Source organism: Medicago sativa, chromosome 8 (genome assembly GCF_051527215.1).
Source record: "Medicago sativa cultivar Bolivia chromosome 8, Bolivia_mono, whole genome shotgun sequence".
NCBI classification, from domain to species: domain Eukaryota; kingdom Viridiplantae; phylum Streptophyta; class Magnoliopsida; order Fabales; family Fabaceae; genus Medicago; species Medicago sativa.
Genome location: NC_140756.1, coordinates 13,869,776 through 13,884,901, shown reverse-complemented (window position 1 = coordinate 13,884,901; position 15,126 = coordinate 13,869,776). Strand labels below are relative to the sequence as shown.

Here is a 15,126-nt window from a genome sequence, read left to right as displayed (position 1 = left end):
AAGATAATCTGTTGTATTAGAAAAGCATAAATGTAGCATAGAGTAAAAACAATTTTACAAGTGCAGTTTTACATGATAAAATGTTGCAGGGATATTTGATACACTAAGAGGCAGTTAAAACTCACAATACCTATTTTCTCTGCATGTACTCAAAGGAAACCTAAGATGTCTCTTTTTACATTTGGATTTCTGTTGTGCTCAATGCCATGACATGTCAAATTGCACACATAAATTTCAATCCATGAATGATACTGTAATTTACCACTTCATAACTGCACATAATTTTTTTCATATCAATCTACACTTAAGTTTTGAATCTCTGTAGTTACATTCAATCTACACTCAAAATTCTTCTTTCTGTTATTATGGTCACTCTCTGATGCACTTTCCTCACCTATTAAATATTTTGCTTCCACTTCTTCTCTTTGGTATTATTCCTTTTTTTTTAAAATACATGTTATCGCAGCAAAATTTGTTTTTGAAGAGAGTGAAGCAAGCCTAGAATAAAATTTGACTTCATTGTCTTGAAGATGTCATTTTATTCTTTCATCTTCTTTGTAAATGTCGTTGAAATTAAAGTATATTGTTAAATTTCGTTTCTTGCAGGTGGAAGATATATTGCAAGCTAGGATTGGTGGATGAAATAATAAAACTGTATATAGAACTACTGTATTTTTTTCTCTCTATAATATATATATAGTACTTTGCCGCGGTCCAACCTTGGCTAAATAAAGGTTTTAATATATTAGAACGAAACATCTTAAGCCGGCTCATGTGTTCACTACAACATAATTGACATCTAGTAACACTTCAAAATTGTTACTAAATCAAGAAAAATGTTACTGATTAAATTTAGTAACATTTGTACAATTGTTAGGTAAAGCCTGTGTCGCTAAAGAGCTTTAGTTACATTTTATAGTATTATATGTAGCATTCAAAAAGGGTCGCAAAATGTTACATTATTGTAACACTTTTTGTATACCGGTAACACTAAAAAATTTGTTACATTTATAATTTTTTGGAAGTTATAAAAAAGTGTCGCAAAACTGTCCAGCCTAAACAATTGTGAATCTACCAAAAAATGTTACTAATTGAAGTAGATTAGAAAAAAGTGGATTATCTATAGGAGTTTTTGTGCTCAATCCAAGCAAATCAAAATACTACATTTTGATCAACATTTAGATCGACAATTTTGGATAACATTACAATGAAATAAGATATCCTAACTAAACCTAGTAATAATCACTTTTTCCTCCAAAAAAAAGAAAAAGAAAAAAAACAACATTAGCCATGAGGGGATCTAAGCAAGCTAATGCAACAAAAATCATCTTGGCTTGCAACACCATCTTTCATAGCTTCTCTGGAAACAACAAAAGTCTTCTAGCTGCAAAGTATTTAGAAGGAATGTGAGAACAAAAACAAAATTAAAGTAAATTTGAGGTATAAATGATTGAACCAAATCCAACAATCACTAAAAAATTGAGATACAAAGATGGAGCAGAATTTACCTTTATTAAAGATGAAGCAAGCAATAAAATCCTATTGATTTAAGTGTTGCTACTTTCTGAACAGAGGAAGGATCTCACATTGTTATGAATCGATGGGTCAAACAATGTACCTATGAATTCTGCAACATAATTTTAGATAGGAGATCATGAAATGTACATAGAAACAAAGATAAAGTGCTATTTATTTTAGATAAAGTACACTCATCTGACTTGCAACATAATTTTTCCTCCCACTTTTTAAAATTGTCCTTTTTGATCATTTTGCAATTTTGATTTTGTGCTCGGTCTTTGTATTTTCCTCTCTAGTTAATTATTTTCATCACTACTTTATTTTATTTTTCTTTCATAGTAAGCAGAAAGATAAAATAAAAATGAGTTGAGGAGATATCACGAGACGTTACTTATGCTGGGTTGAATGGCACCCGAACTTTAATATATACAAATGCTCAACGAGCACACATGTTCCATGTTTCCTTCAACATTTTCAACTGGTAATTACAAAGTTATAAACATATTGGGTTATATAGAATAGACCATTTTCAGCCCCATTTGGGAGCATTGTGCATTAGATGGAAGTTTATTGATTAAGAGAAAATGTTGAAGATGGATTTTAAATGAATTTCATTGTTTTCCTACTCCCTCGATCTGTTTTAAAAGAGATGTGTTAAGAGAAAATTTTGGGGGGTTAGACTTAGAGCTTTGCATTTTTTATGGTATTTTCGGTCAATGTCCTAATTTTGAAATTGACACCTATAGAGTTGAAGATAGGTTAACACGGATTGACAAACTCTTAGCACACGAGGGTTGTGATTTAGTGAAAAAAAAAGTTGGCGTGAGAGTGGATGAGGGTTTGTTGGTTGTGTGCACTTGCTTGGCTTGGGATTTTGGGGATCAATTTGTAGTTTTTGTTGGATAGGGGCTGAGTGAGGTGTGGGTTTGGGTGGATGTTATGGCTTTATCTTGAGTGTTTTGGTTTGTTAGTTTGGGATTTGAGGGGTTCCTTTAGAATGAGTGTTTTTAAGTTGTCTTTGTGGTCTTTTAGGTTGCTGCGGGGTTTTCTGACTTTCTTGATTCTCTTTGGTTAAGCTTCTTGGTGTTTTTTCGTGGGTTTAGTACAACGTGTACTTTGTCTTAGTTGCTGGGTTTAATACATTTTTTTAAAATAAAAATACTTCTTTGACTTATATCTGATTTAATAAATTCTTATTTTGTTGTTTAAAAAAAAATTATGACGAAAGTGTTAAGAGAAAAGGTTAATCATGGTATTTAGACGAAATTATTCATTTTTGTACACCCTCCATTTTAAAAATGAGGGAAATGCTAACGAGTATTCTAATAACACTCTTTAACAACCTTAAATAGTAAGTATTTGTAAAAAAAATTAAAAACTGATGAATTTGATGCATTGGAAATTAAACTATTAAACTTTTTCAATAAACATTTTCTTGATTACGAATCCTTAAAAGAGTACCCTTAGGGCACTCGTTTGCAAGACCCTTAAAATAAATGCCGATTAAATTTTTTATCAAACTATTTTAATAAATATTGAAGTACTTTCTACTATCATGAATGCTAAAAGAAATATAATATTTTTTAATAGTGTAAGTTATATTTATTAAATGGTATAATTTAAAAAATTAATCAAAATTACATTATGACCTTTTTTTTTAATATTATTACATGGTTCTCCTCCCCAGTAAAATAATGGGGGGTGACTTATGGGTCAAACAATGTACCTTCAAAAACATAATGTACCTTTTTTTTTAAGGAAAAAAAGCAGTGTACCTATGAATCAATGTTTCCTCCATTTTATGTCATTTTTAATTGAACAATGTAGCACATGAATAAGTGTACCAATGAAATAAGGAAAAAAAGCAGTGTACCTATGAATCAATGTTTCCTCCATTTTATGTCATTTTTAATTGAACAATGTAGCACATGAATAAGTGTACCAATGAAATAAGGAAAAAAAGCAGTGTACCTATGAATCAATGTTTCCTCCATTTTATGTCATTTTTAATTGAACAATGTAGCACATGAATAAGTGTACCAATGAATCAGCGTACTATGAATCAATCAATATTTATCTAATTGAACATAGAATGAACTGTTTTCTTTTTTTTTTTTTTTACAAGAGAATGAAAATGTTAATATGATGTTTGTTGGATTTGGTTCAAAATTGACGTTTGAAGTTCTGGAAAATTGTGGCATGATTTGGAGAAATTATGACGCGATTTGAAGAATTTGTGGCATAAGGATTAAGCTGAAGGATTAAGCTGAGGATCATTATTTTTTATGTGTCTATCTCTCTCCAAATTGCTAACAAATGGAAAAAGTTATAAATGGAGAGGATCTTGACCCCATAAATTGAGCAACCATTGTTCTGCGATGCGCTATTTAATACAAAATTGTGAAATGAAGTAGCGCTATATAGTAGTGTTGCATAAGGAAATTTAACTAACCCTATTTTCTTTCAATTGGCTGCTAATATTTTTTTTTCTTTCAAATATTTGGTTTTATATCTTGTGTTGTTTTTATTTTGAAATTACATACGGAATTGGCTTGTTTAACAGCTTGATTTTTTTAATGGCTGATTGCTTGCTTACATGTGAGCTTTGGAGCAGATGCTGGGAGATAAGATTGAGAAAGGAGCTTAGGGTCGAGTTTACAAAGGTTTGGACCTAGCGAATGGAGATTTTATTGCAATTAAACAAATTTATTTGGAGTAATTACTCAGGAGGATTTCAACATCATCATGGTAATGGTATACAACGTGTTTCAAAATAATCTGTTTTTTTTTTTAATATTTTTTTTGACAAGTTCTTTTTATATTTATGGTAGCTATTAATTTTTTTTTTTTTGAGGGATGGTAGCAATTAATTATAAATGGTTAGGTTTTGATGGCATCCTCGGTCTCGGTGGAGTGAAGGGTAAAATTATTGATAGGTCTCTGCCTGCTTTGATGACTCAAAAAATAATTATTGGGGGGCCAAACCTGATTGATTACAAATTGGTAAGTGTTGATGGTTTCTTCTTTTATGGTAGCTATTAATTATATTTGATTTCTCCCACTATCTGCTATTTTCCACTTGGGGGATACTTGTACCTATGAGTCTTGATGAAGGCGAAGAAGAGATGACATGTACTCCATCCGATCACATTTATAAGCAAAAAAACACTTTTTAGGTTCATTGATTACTTAATGTATTTGGTATATATTATAGACCAAATACATTAGGTGTTGAATGAACCTAAAAAATGATTTTTTGCTTATAAATGTGACCGGAGGGAGTACATAGAAACAAAGAGAAAGTGATATGTATGAACTTATTTTAGATAAAGTACTCTCATGTAACTTGCTACATAATTTTTCCCCCACCTTTTAAATTGTCCTTTTGTTGATCATTTTGCAATTTTGTGCACGGTCTTTGTATTTTCCGAAAGTTAAATATATACAAGGCTTAAATATGATTTTCGTCCCTGTAATTTGAGTGTGTTTTGATTTTCGTTCCTGTAAAAAAAAGTTTGAATTACGTCCCTGTAAAAAAAAAATTATTTGAAAATGGTCCCTGACCCCACTTCATGGCTGACTTGGCATGTTATTCGCCACGTGGCAGTTGCTGACTGTGCAACTTTTGCCACGTGGCGGTCCACGTAATTAAAAAAATAAAAATAAAATTCTGAAAATTATTTATTTAAATTTAAAAAATCTGAAAATAAATTTAAAAATCATAAAAAATTTCCGAAAAAAATCTGAAAATAAAATTTTTTGAAAACTTAATTTTTTGACAAAAAACTGTAAGAATTAAAAAAAAATTTGAAAATTTAATTTTCGAAAATTATTTAAAAAAAATGTGAAAATTTAAAAAATTAAAAAATTATACAAAAAAACAAATTCAGAAATTTTTTTAATATTTAAAAATTTATTTTCAGAATTTTTAAATTGTTTTTCAAATTTTTCAAATTTATTTTCATATTTTTTAATTTTAAAAACAATTTTCAGAATTTTTAAAATATTTTTAAAATTTAATATTAGGTGGCACGCCAAGTCAACGCCACGTGGCAAAAGTTGCACAGTCAGCAACTGCCATGTGGCCAAAACCATGCCAACTCAGCTGAATAGTGGGGCCAGGGACCATTTTCAAACAATTTTTTTTTTACAAGGACGTAATTCAAACTTTTTTTTTACAGGGACGAAAATCAAAACACGCCCATATTACAGGGACGAAAATCATATTTAAGCATATATACAAATGCTCAACAAACACACATGTTTCATGCTTCCTTTTACATTTTCAACTGGTAATCACAAATTTATAAACATATTGGCAGGGCCATCTCCAACAATTCGGAGACCCCGTTGTAATCTTGACAATTTTAATTTAAAAAGTATTGGAAAAAAAAGTTCAACATCATTTAGAGTGACAAACATCTACGTTCTGACTTTTACCCACAGACATTTACCTATGTACAATGTATAATTGACAGTAAAATAGTTGAATTCTGGACTTTTACCTACAGAAAAATCACATTTAGTGATGGATTTTGTCCGTAGGTACAAGTTTATTTTCCTTTTTTTTCAAATTTTAAGGCCCCTTTAAGTCCGAGGCCCTGTGTCAAGGGCCTTGATGCACTTGCATAGGGCCGGCCATGCATATTGGGTTATATAGCATCGACCAATATTGGATTTGAAACGAATTTCTTCGTTTTCTTTTAATCCCTCAATCCGTTTTAAAAGAGAGGTGTTAAGAGAAAATTTCGGAGGGTTATATGTTGGCATTTTTTATGATGCTTTGAGCCATATCCTAATTCTGAAATTGACATTTATAGAATGAGGAAAATTGCTTATCTCATTTATGAAATTGCTCAAAAACTACATCAGCAGTAGTTAATTATAACTGCCCCTCGGCTTTTCCAGAGTTAACTGTTGTTGGGCACTTTTAAGATCGGTTCAATAACCTTTTAAGTCAGTTCAACCGATCTAAAAAGTGTACAACGAAAGTTAACTGGCGTTGGAAAAACTGAGCGGAAGTTAACTTTCGCAGAGGTAGTTTTCGAGCAATTTCATAAGTGAGAAGAGTAAATGGAGAGGATTTTCTACATTGGGATGAATATCGGAGTGTCATTTAACGAAGATAGGCCAACACTAATTGACAAACTCTTATTTATGAGGGTTGTGATTTAGTAAAAAAAAAAATTAGCATGGGAGTGGATTAGGTGGTTTGTTGATTGTGTGCGCTTGCTAATTCGCTTGGGGTTTTTGGGGCTCAATGTGTAGCTTTCGTTGAATATGTGCTAGGTGAGGTGGGTTAGGATGGAGGTCATGGCTTTATCTCGAGTTATTTGGTTCGTTAGTTTGGGATTTTAGGGGTTTTTTTTCATTGTCTTTTGTGGTCTTTTAGGTTGTCACGAGGGTTTTGCGACTTTCTTGCTTCCCTTTGGTTAGGCTATCTTGGTACTCCTTTTTCGTGGATTTAGTACCACATATACTCCATCTCAATTGTTTGGGTTTAGTACTTCTTGTTCTTGTAACCGATTTAATACATTCTTATTTTGTTGTTAGAAAAACGGTTTTTTCGTTGACGAAATTAAAGTGTTAAGAGAAACGGTTGAAGATGGTTTGAAACAAATTTTTCATTTTTCTACTCCCACCGTCTTAAAATAAGTGCTGATTAAATTTTTTTATCAAATTTTTTTATTAACTATTGATGTAGTTTCTACTATCAAGGATGCAAAAGGAAATATAATATTTTGGTAATAATGTACATTATATTAACTAAAAAAAAAATTAACTAGCGTTCAGACGGACACTTTGTTTCTGTGTATGTCCACTCGTTTTATAGCACCGCTAATGCATATAAATTATCAACAATAAGTTTTTATAAAATTTTGATTTTGATTAAAATTATTATGATTTTGATTAAAAATTATAGGTATAGATATGTTTTATTTTGATATCGTAACATATTATATTTATCTTTTTCAATGACACCAACAATAACAAATATAACGTCAAAAAAAAATTAATAAATAACAAATATAATATAAATTCCTTTCTTTTCAATAAGACCAACAGTATAGCATTCTTATAGGCAAATTTTTTTAAGGGTATACTTGACAGTGAAAAAATAGGGCAAATATATATATATATATATATATATATATATATATATATATATATATATATATATATATATATATATATATATAGGATTTGCTAGAACACACCCACTAGTTTTTATGTGGATGTGTTTTAGCAAGCTACACCTTAGGTACACCTTGTGCTAGGGAGGCCCTTTTGTTGTGGTAATATATTTCATTTTAACCTCTTAAAAAAAACCACTTTTTAGTTATCACTTGCTAAAACACTCCTTTTAAAAAATAAGTGGGTGTATTCTAGCAAATGTCTATAGCAGTTGTAAAACGTACACCTACTTATTTTTTAGAAGGTGTACTGTTATAACAACATACCCCTCAAGGTGTATTTATCAACTTTTTAGGTATAACTTGCTAAAACACTCCCACATAAAAACTAGTGGATGTGTTCTAGCAGATTCATATATATTTATATATAATGATACAATTGAAAAAATTAATTAGAATTTTATAAACTTTTTTTTTGTTGTCTTATTACATTATTACATTACTATGTCTTATTACATTATAAACTTAGTACGTGAACAAACCTCATAAGCATTGTAACGACTGCATAAGTTTTTTAAGGTACTTGAATGAGAACTCAAAAAAAAAAAAAAATCATTATGCATTATCCTAAAAAAACAAAGTTGTCCAATAAAAAGAAATTCTCTATGACCTGTTCTCCTCCCCAATCAAATAATGGGGATGACTTGATGGGTCAAACAACCTTTCTAAAGAAAAAAAAGAACAATGTACCTATGAATCGATGTTTCCTCTTTTCTATGTCGTTTTTAATATTCACTCCTGTTTTTTTCAATGATTTCAGATTCTCAATCATTGTTTTTGTAATTTAAGGAAGAAATTAATTTGTGTTGGAAAATGTTAACAGGATGTTTTTTCAAGTTCCAATCAGTAAATTATTGTTTTGTACATCGTTAAATTAATTTTTGAAGTTAGAGGAATTTTGGTGCGGTTTATGCTTATTAGTGTGATAAGATGAATGATGAAGCTATGTATGCATTATGAAATGACCGTAGCAACGGCAAAGATGCTAGTTTAGTAATTGAAAATAGTGATGGTAGATCTATGAAGTACGGACACTTCTCGGATTAAGAGTGTTCTAGTGTCGAACACGCGTCAGTGTCCGACACCGATACGATATATAATTACACTGAATTATATGATTTTCTCAAATTATTAGCGATGTCGGTTTCCGTGTGATAGGGGAGTGCAATTGGAATGATTGTATTTGTAAATCATGATTCATTCATGAGTATTAGTATATCATTTGCAAATATTTGGTTTTTTTTATCTTGTGTTGTTTTAGTTTTGAAATTGCATATGAAATTATTGATATGGGATCCTTACTGAAGTGAAGGTAAAATTATTGATGGATCTATGCTCACAATGATGACTCAAAAAATTATTGATGGGCTATACCTGATTATAAATGGTTAGGTGTTGATGGTTTTCTTCTTTTATGGTAGCTATTATTAATAATTATCTTTGATTTCTCCCACTATCTGCTATTTTATCCACTTGGGGGATGATTTGTACCTATGAATCTATGATGAAGGAGCAGAAGAAGTCGTCGTGCTCGTGAACTGTACTATGTTCGAACTTATTAGATATGGAAAATGAGTGTTTAATTTGGATGAGTGGTGAGGTGAACCACCGTGTTTTTTTTGAAGTTTCAAAAATACCAAAATTATTAGGTCAGAAATCGTGATCGAAGTTTAAACTCCGTCACCTCTCCTCATGTGTATGAGTTTTCAATTGCTGTTTTATTTTGTCTATCTATAAAAAATAATAATCAAATAAATAAGGGTAAGGACAAAATGCTTTTGAAAAGTCTATGCATAGTTATCCAAAGGACAAAATTAAAAAGATTCAATCATGGTAAATGCACTAATGTGTTATTTCTAAGGCTCCGTGTACCTTGCTAAAAGAGAATCGGCATTGGGAAAATTTAGCAATTGTATCTCCTTGCTTGTACTAGTTTACCATTCATGCACCAATTTAACTTGGCATTTAACACCAGCATGTTAGCTGAATTCACATTTGCGGAATATCTTGATAACATGACATTCGCACAATAACAGAGTTGTTAATTTTAATCCACATATTAAAATGTGGATTAAAATTAACAGAGTTTACTTTTCAATTTTATAATTTGAATTTGATTTACCCGCGTTAAAATGCAGTTCATCCAATGATAATCGGTTGTTCAAGATAATCTATTGTTTAAGAAAAGCCTAAATGTAGCATAGAATAAAAACAATTTTACAATTGCAATTTACATGATAAAAAGTTGCAGGATATTTGATACGCTAAGACGCAGTTAAAACTGACAATACCTATTTTCTCTGCATGTACTCAATGGAAACCTAACATGTCTCATTTTACATTTGGATTTCTGTTGTTCTTAATTTCCACATTCACCACACTCAAAATTGCACAGATAAATTTCAATCCATGAAATGATACTGTAATTTACCATTTCATAATAACTGCACATATTTTCTTTTGTTAATATTAATCAACACTTAGTTTTGAATCTCTGTAGTTACATTCAGGGCCGTCTTAACAAATTTGTTGGCCCTGTTTTGGTTTTTAAGGATGGAAAAAATTAAATTAAATTTTGGGCCCCATAAGACTAAAGGCCCCATAAGACTAAATAATGCACTAAAAAGAAAATTAAGTTGGCCCTGTTTTGGTTTTTAAGGATGGAAAAAATTAAATTAAATTTTGGGCCCCATAAGACTAAAGGCCCCATAAGACTAAATAATGCACTAAAAAGAAAATTAATAATAAAAATTACTCTAGTGGGTGTTGAACCCACATACACACAGCCAATTCTAAGTAGGCGCGCCACTGAAGCACATTGACTTCTTCAAGACTTTTGTGCATTAACGATATATAAATATTAATAAGTGCCTTACATAATAAAAAAAATATGTTTTGGGCCCCAAAAAAATCGAGGCCCAGTGCCATAGCCCAGCCTCGACGGGCTATGGGCCGGCCCTGGTTACATTCAATCTACACTCAAAGTTCTTCTTTCTGTTATTATGGGCACTCTCTGAAGCACTTTACACACTAATTAAATATGTTGCTTCCACTTCTCTTTGGTATTATTATTATTTTTTTTTTTTGTGTTAATGCATGTTATGTTGCAGCAAAATTTGTTTTTGAAGAGAGTGAAGTAATACTAGAATAAAAGTTAACTTCATTGTCTTGAAGAGGTAATTTTTTATTCTTCCATCTTCCTTGTAAATGTCTAGATTAATAATCATAAACGTTCATATGTCGTTGAAATTAAAGTGTATTGTTAATTATTTTTTCTTGCAGGTGGAAGATATATTGCAAGCTAGGATTGGTGGATGAAACAACTAAGCTGTATATAGAACTACTGTATTTTTTTTCTCTATATATAGAGCTTTTAATAAATTTTTCGTTTTACTATTCACTCTTGTTTTTTCAACGATTTCAGATTCTCAATCAATGCTTTTGTAACTAAACAAAGAAATTAATTTTTGTCGGAAAATGCTAATAGAATGTTTTTTCAAGTTCCAATCGGTAAATTAGTGTTTTGTACATCGTAAAATTAAACACTGAAATTCGAAATTCAGTTAGATGAAGGTTTAGGTTGGCTTTGTTGCTGTGATTGAAGTTAGCTAGAGGAATTTTTTTTTCAATCGTGGGATGGAATAATAAATGTTTTTGAGTTTTTATTATTGTAGTTTGATCTTTTTTATTAAACTTTAAGTGTTAGAGTGTAGTAGGAGAATGCAATTGGAAGGATTGTATTTGTAAATTATGAGTATGACTATCATTTGCAAATATTTGATTTTTTTTTATCTTGTGTTATTTTTATTTTGAAATTGCATATGCAATTATTGATGAGATCCTTGTTGGAATGAATGGTAAAATTATTGATGGGATATACCTGATTATAAATGGTTAGGTGTTGATGGTTTCTTCTTTTATGGTATCTATTATTAATAATTATCTCTGATTTCTCCCACTATCTACTATTTTATCCACTTGGGGGATGATTTGTACCTATGAATCTATGATGAAGGAGCAGCTGGCGCAGAAGAAGTCATCGTGCTCGTGAACTGTACTATGTTTGAACTTTTTTTAGATATGGAAAAAGAGAAACGACATTGGGAAAATTTAGCAATTGTATCAACTTGCTTGTGCTTGTTTACTATTTAACTTGGCATTAATCATACTAGCATAGCTGAATTAACATTTGTGGAATATCTTAATAACATGTACATTCATGTAATCATGGAGTTGTTAATTTTAATCCACCGATTAGATTAGAAAATTTAGGGCCTGTTTGAATTAGTTTTCAAAAACTCTTTTTTAGTTTTCAAATACTGAAAAACAAAAAACTTGTTTGAAGCATCAATTTTCAAAAAGCAATTTTGAAAACTAATTTTCATTATCGGTTTTTAAAAACTATAAAATGAAAAGAACTAAAACATGTTTTGCTTTTTAATTTTTAGTTTTCAAAACAGAAAACACGGAGAAAACTACACTTTTCATTAATGGCAATTGTTGTAATTATATTGAAGTTGTACAAATATTTCCTAATTATATTTTCCAATTATTAATTGCACGTAATTGATAAGGGAACGAAAATCTTAACGTATGATTCAAGGATAAGTTCACGTGATCGGCATTGAGAACAACATTCTCAACTTTTTGTATTTATATTTTTCCAACTTGATTTTTTTTTCGATTTTTAAACCATTAACTATTGATATTTCACTGAATTATTTTATTATTGGAAATCTTAATTTTATTTTTAAACTTGATTTATAATTATTAATTTGTCTAGTCAAATGTGGATAATCTAAACTAGCGTGGAGTCGCGAAGCAATGGAACAGTACGCAAAGTCATTTGAATTATATGACCATAATCAAACGGTCATATAGATAACATGTCAAGTAAGGCGTAACCCTCTAACCGTCTATATAACGAACACTTATATGAGTGGAATCAGACTTTAATAGCTTAATCATGTGTCATATTCGAGAAAAAACCGTCTAAATTTCTTAGGAACTCATTTGTAATTATTGCATTATTTTTTTTTTAGAAAAAAAAATCATTTTTAAATATATGTATCAAACAATTTTTTAAATTTTTAGATTTTAAAATACATTCTAACAGCTGTAAGAAAAATAAATTCAAAAATCAAATTTATCAAACAAGTCTTCTCAAATTCTCATTTCAAAAACAGTTTTTAAAAAAGAATTACCAAACACGTTTTTTTAAATGTTTCTTCTTTAAAACAGTTTCAGAAAATTGGTTTTAAAAATAGATTTTGAAAACTAAAAAACAAAACACAACCAAAAAGGCCCTTAGTTTTCAGTTTTATATTTTGAATTTATTTTACCCTAGTCAAAATGTAGTTCATCCGATGATAATCGGTTGTTCAAGATGATTTGTTGTATAAGAAAACCCTAAATGTAGCATAGAATAAAAACGATTTTACAAGTGCAATTTACATGATAAAAAGTTGCATGGATATTTGATACACTAAGACGCAGTTAAAACTCACAATACCTATTTTCTTTGCTTGTACTCAATGGAAACCTAAGATGTCTATTTTCAATCCATTTCATAACTGCACATTTTTCATAACTGCACATTTTTTTTTTTTTTATATTCAATCTACACTTAGTTTTGAATCTCTGTAATTATATTCAATCTACACTCAGAATTCTTCTTTCTTTTATTATACTTACTCTCTGATGCACTTTACTCAGCAATTAAATATGTTGCTTCCACTTCTTCTCTTTAGTATTATTCCTTTTTATTTTTTTAATGCATGTTATGTTGCAGCAAAATTTGTTTTTGAAGAGAGTGAAGTAATACTAGAATAAAAGTTGACTTCATTGTCTTGAAGAGGTAATTTTTTATTTCCATCTTCCTTGTAAATGTCTAGAATAATAATCATAATTGTTCATATGTCGTTGAAATTAAAGTGTATTGTTAATTTTTTTTTTCTTCTTGCAGGTGGAAGATATATTGCAAGCTAGGGTTGGTGGATGAAACAACTAAACTGTATATAGAACTACTGTATATTTTTTCTCTATAATATAGTACCTTGCCGCGGTCCAACTTTGGCTAAGTAGAGCTTTTAATAAATTAGAACGAAACATTTTAGTCCTTGTACCAAAAAAAAAAAACAAAGAAAAGAACGAAACATCTTAGTCCGGCTCCTGTGGCAAATGTGATCATTCAAAAAATATATTGCAAAAAAGAAAACATGTGACCATTGGAATAGGGATCTGCTTTATGAACAATGCTTTTAACGTAAATTAGATCCTAGAAAAAATTAGGATAAATATCATTAGATTTGATATTGTTTATGATTTCCAAACAAACCACAAAATATTGACAATAGTGGCAATAATAAGATCATGTAATTTGTAACCAAGCTAATTGTCATCCCAGAACATATCTTAGTTGGTAGGGTCATTGTGACATGAATTTTTAATCATTAAACTAATTGACCAGAAAGAGAAATATAAATCATAATTGTCCTTAATATTTGTTGATATTCTCAAAAACATTGTGCCATTTCAAAAACAAAAAAAAAATTCTCAAAAACATTGGTTGATTTGTGATAATTTTATTTTGTTATAATAAGTTATTGTTTTGGGTCATACTAAATATTGCCCCGGGCCTCTTCAAAAAAAATACTAAATAGTGCCCGGACACGAATTAAAAAAACAAAAAAGGCAAATTTTACATTGAAGACTACATTTTATACACTTTTTAATACTTGATTACATAAATTCCAAGAATTTTTTACTTTACATGTTTCTTTAACTAGTGTTCCAAATATGGTTTAGGATAGAACATTATGGTGTAATTTGATCCATGTAGCTGACCCCACTTAATGGGAAAAGACTTGGTTGTTGTTGTTGTTGTTTTTCTTTAACTAGTGTTGCGGGAGCAGGGCCGTCCCTAGGTAATTGGAGGCTCGGCTCTCATGTAAAAATAGGCCCCCTAATAAAATAAATACATATTTTTTTTTAAAGGAGCAATTATCTATTTAAATTGAAAATAAGATCCTTAAAGACTAAAAAAAGGTGTTTATTGTAACTAATACATAAAAGATCAATATTCTAATCAATAATATAAAAATACAATTCAAGCGAATATCTTTATCAATCTTCTATGTTATATTTTTCCTTAGTTTGTACAAAGCCAAAAATAAAATGTTTATAATGTTTTGTTTTAAGAATAATTATAATGTTTGTTCTTTCAAATAAAAAAAATATAATATTTGTTGTTAGAGTTTAACTATCTTATACAATAAGCATGGGCCAAAAATTACAAGAAGTGTTCTAACAAATAAGAAGAAAAAAAATTATATTATGTTTTCATTTGTAAATATATAATCAAATATGTTAAGGAGAATTTGGCTAAATTGAAGAGATGATAGATGAACTTCAA

The 15,126-nt window shown here is 29.8% G+C and overlaps 2 long non-coding RNA genes across 2 annotated transcripts; one reads left to right on the top strand and one right to left on the bottom strand.

The window, feature by feature from the left end:
- Nucleotides 1–499: 499 nt before the first annotated feature.
- On the bottom strand, nt 500–1,642 carry LOC146897154 (uncharacterized). The gene is made up of 2 exons (XR_015021943.1): nt 1,509–1,642; nt 500–1,384 (listed from the first exon to the last, which is right to left on the bottom strand). It is a non-coding gene; the product is annotated as an uncharacterized LOC146897154 (long non-coding RNA).
- A 2,233-nt stretch (nt 1,643–3,875) lies between these two features.
- Nucleotides 3,876–5,140, top strand: LOC146897153 (uncharacterized). The gene is made up of 3 exons (XR_015023098.1): nt 3,876–4,266; nt 4,403–4,650; nt 4,797–5,140. It is a non-coding gene; the product is annotated as an uncharacterized LOC146897153 (long non-coding RNA).
- Nucleotides 5,141–15,126: the final 9,986 nt, after the last annotated feature.